Source organism: Gavialis gangeticus, unplaced genomic scaffold (genome assembly GCF_001723915.1).
Source record: "Gavialis gangeticus isolate Ggan-Ray unplaced genomic scaffold, GavGan_comp1, whole genome shotgun sequence".
Taxonomy (NCBI): domain Eukaryota; kingdom Metazoa; phylum Chordata; order Crocodylia; family Gavialidae; genus Gavialis; species Gavialis gangeticus.
This window is the reverse complement of record NW_017729003.1, coordinates 9,063,822-9,067,648: the sequence shown is the minus strand read 5'-3', so window position 1 is coordinate 9,067,648 and position 3,827 is coordinate 9,063,822. Positions and strand designations below refer to the sequence as shown.

The 3,827-nt window shown below is 40.1% G+C and overlaps 1 protein-coding gene across 5 annotated transcripts in view; it reads right to left on the bottom strand.

The window, feature by feature from the left end:
* Positions 1–3,827, bottom strand: part of MICU1 (mitochondrial calcium uptake 1) — a 276,027-nt gene that overhangs the window by 192,238 nt on the left and 79,962 nt on the right. The window lies entirely within an intron of this gene.

Below are 3,827 nucleotides of genomic sequence, written 5' to 3'. Positions count from 1 at the left end.
AAAAATAAAAAGATTTTTTTTTTTTTTTTTTTTTAAAGACAGATGGTGCTGAGAAAAAGACAGTTCATTCTACATCTACAGTCCAAATTCTGCATATACTACTGCATTATAATTTATCACACTGGGTGTATCAACAAGGCAGACCTATAAATGATTTGTCTAATAATAATAATAATAATAATAATAATAAAAAATCATAATCCATTCTGTAAAGAGGAAAATGGAACTCTTGAATGATTGGGGGTACAGAGATTTCCTAATAATTCACAAACACAGATTTTTTTTTTTAAACCGAGTTTGAGTAAAAAATAGCTTTTACAAAAAAAAACAAAACAAAAAACAATCACTTTTTAGCCAGTGTATATAACAAACATCAAACCTTCCAGTTAACCTAATTGGCAGAAAGGAGAAACAGTTCATCCAGATCTTGTTCAAAACGGTAGAGAACAGAACACTGTCAACTGTTTATGAGCGAAAGTAATAAAAATGCTTCCCATCTACTGCAGAGGTCCATAATGGTCAGAGTGCAGAAAAAGGAGTAATTCATCACTTCAGGATGATCTCTTAGACCTTTTGAGGCGACGCAGTAAAAATTCCTCTGCCAATTTCATCAGCCAAGTGGAAAATTAGAGAATTGTCAGACTGCTTGCTAGATCTGTGATTAGACTCAGGGGCCAGCGTGGTGTGTGCCAAACTTGTACATTTCCACACAGATGTACACTTTTAGAGTTTATATTTCCTTCTAAAGAACATTATTCCTACTCAAAACCAGTGGTCTAAATCAGCATTACTTAGTTTTGGCCTGCAGAACCATGTCATTTGGTTTGTGGGGCTCCCTGTGGGTTCAGAAATTTGGTAGTGGGGGGAGCGGTGGCAGCATTAATTTCTGATTCCCTGCTACCAACTTTCTGGACCTGTTGGGAGACTCATGGGCCTGATAACATGGCTTTGCATACTAGATTGTGATGGTGTAAGGACAGACCAGCATATGGCTTTGACTCTGCAGCTATTTCCAAGCCTGTAAGCCAAGGGCACACAGTTGGTTTTGGGCATGCAGGATCAAGCCAGTATGTGGTCAGGCTGGTGTATGGGGCTGGGCTGGGCCTGGCTGGAGCTGGCAAACAGGATCAGGCTGGTATGCTGGATTGCACTGCACTTGCAGACTAATTTCACGTGCTGACCCCACACAGGATCTGGCTTGGGGACCAACCGCATGCCACTCCTCTGACTTGGGGGGCAAGAAGGTTGAGCACCACTACAGTAAGATTAGCACTTGCTTGTTATCAAATTCAGAACTTTCGCAACTACATTTCCATACAAAGTAAGAGTTTTATATTGTGAATTTATTCAGAAATGCATAATGAAAATGGTTTAAAGAAATAACTGTGGCCTGCAAATTGCTACAATGGTATCCAGTGGTCAAATTCTGCTTTTTCGTTACAATTCCAGAGACGGGTCACCTGGACAGAGCTGACTCACAATAAACCATATGTCTGCTAACTATGCTGAAATCTGTATTACTGGAGATGTAGAAGGTGGGAGGAGAAGAGGGAGCACATGTCCATTTCTAACTCTCCCATCCAAATCACTAAGTGCACTACTAGATATAGTCAATAGCTGAGAACTGCACAGTCTCTAAAACAGAACAAGTGCCAGGAAGATTACTTTCATATGTTCACCACACTTAGAACTGATTCTTTTAGAGTATAATGCTTTAGCTAGACATTGTTTTAGTTTGACCAAAGAATGTCAATTACCATGGATATCTGCAAGCATGCATATATTCCAACCTAATACCTGTTGCCACAAACAGTAAGAATCATGAAAGTAACTTCATTAGTCTGGATGTTGCCAAATCCATAAAACTTGAAAGGCTGAGGCAGAGTAGAGCTCTTTAAAGCAAACCAGATTTTGATGAAAGCAAGGACTAGCCAATATACTAAATTTATAAAGCTACAGTAGAACACTTTATTAAACTAAACCTGATTTTAATACTGCTATTTTATTTCTGCTTGTAATAATTCCTCAGTACTAGCATCTCCTGGAGAGTACCAAGGCATCTTTAGGAAGATTACAGTAAACTCCGTATCTCTGTTACACCTGGGCTTAATTCAATTCAACTGAAATCCTGCCTAGTACCACTTCTACAGAGAATGCCATTATATACATCTTGTGCATTCTGATTACAGAGAGCTTAGACAATTTGTTCAAAGATAAATATTATCCCCTTCCCAAACAGATGAAATTCAGGACCATGTCCAGTGCAGGAGTGGTCACACACAGCTCCCAAGTTGCACATAGCTTCCGGGCATTTTAAAGTCTTGTGAAAAACAACACCTAACACCAAATTCATAACTGCACTGAGATATCATGTGCAGATCACTGACTCTTAGGCATGCACATCTCAAAAGAAGTTTTGTGGTCTGCAGCTCTCAGCTGTATCCAATTTTGGTTTGCAGTGAGAAAAACTAAAAGGCTTAGTCACTTCTCGTCTACTGCATCTCAATACTGGCAAAGGCCTTAAGCCAAGGAAAGGATTTAAAATGGTTCTTCATCTTCTGAGAGAGTAACACTGTAATTGAGGATTGAATTACACAGTTCTCTCTTGGCAATATGTTCAGATTTTCAAGAAATTAGTCTGGAGTCACAGTAATAGAACTTATTCTGCACAGTCTAGGGTTCAACAGAGCCTCAGTCTTGTGTGTAGAGACCTGAAATCCCACATATTGTCCCCCTGTCTTCTAGGGAGAAGACCAGTTACAGATGGTTGGGATGAATGTCAAGCTGAAATTAACCCCATGTCCACAGGGGCCAAGGTACCGGTTCAGAATTTGTCTCACAAAAATAATCTCTTTCTATATTATATACTCAAACAGATCTACTGCAAATGCCAAATGAACACAACATGCTAATAATTCTAGAACATTAACATTTAGGTAAGTAAGCTGTCAAATCTTACCCCAGACAGAGATAAGAAATAAAAGCATTTTAAACAGGCTTCATTGCTTATTAAAAATATCCAAATGCTTACTACAAAAATACCTCATTAATTTTCTTAAGTTTCAGAAAGCAATTGATCTAAAGAAACAGACAAACAAGTTTCAGCATAGCAATATCTTTGAAGAAAAAGTAAATTTACCATCTTGTACACCTTGGGAGGGAGGGGTCTACAAGATGCATCACAAGAAAAGTGTTATTGCATTATACTTCCCATGCATTTTTTTTTCAAGCCACATATACCAGCATGTAATATAGCACAGTTGCTTAGTACTGCCCTACAAGAAAAAGAAAACTGGCTCACATCAACATCAAGGTCTTTCTCTTGGATTTATCTACAAGCCTACCTGCTTTTCTTTGCTGCACTAAGCCCCCTGCATAAAAATCCATTTTAAAATATTTTTCTTGACATAGCGCCCAAGAAAACACAATAATTCGGCAAGGTACAAACAGGGGCAGTGTTAGGGGGTGGATGGGGCACTATGGGGACCCAAAAATTCACCTTAGCACTGCCATAGCCACCCCTCCCAGTACCATCTCTGTTCAAAGCCCCCGCTTTCCCTGTAAGCTGCTGCTGCTCAACCCACGCAGCCGAGTCCACCCCATTACCACCTGCAGAGGCATGCTGCTCCAGGCCCAGCCTATGGGGCGCATGTCCTGCCTTTGTCTGCAAGCCACCACCCCTCCCCCCCTGCAATTTTCTGTCTAGCCCACCTCAGCCCCCATACTAGGGGCAGGCTGGAGCCACCCCTCACTACAAGTATCATTTGACCAACACCTTTCACAAGTTGCAAATGTACAGAATTTGACTTAATACATTATTTCATCCA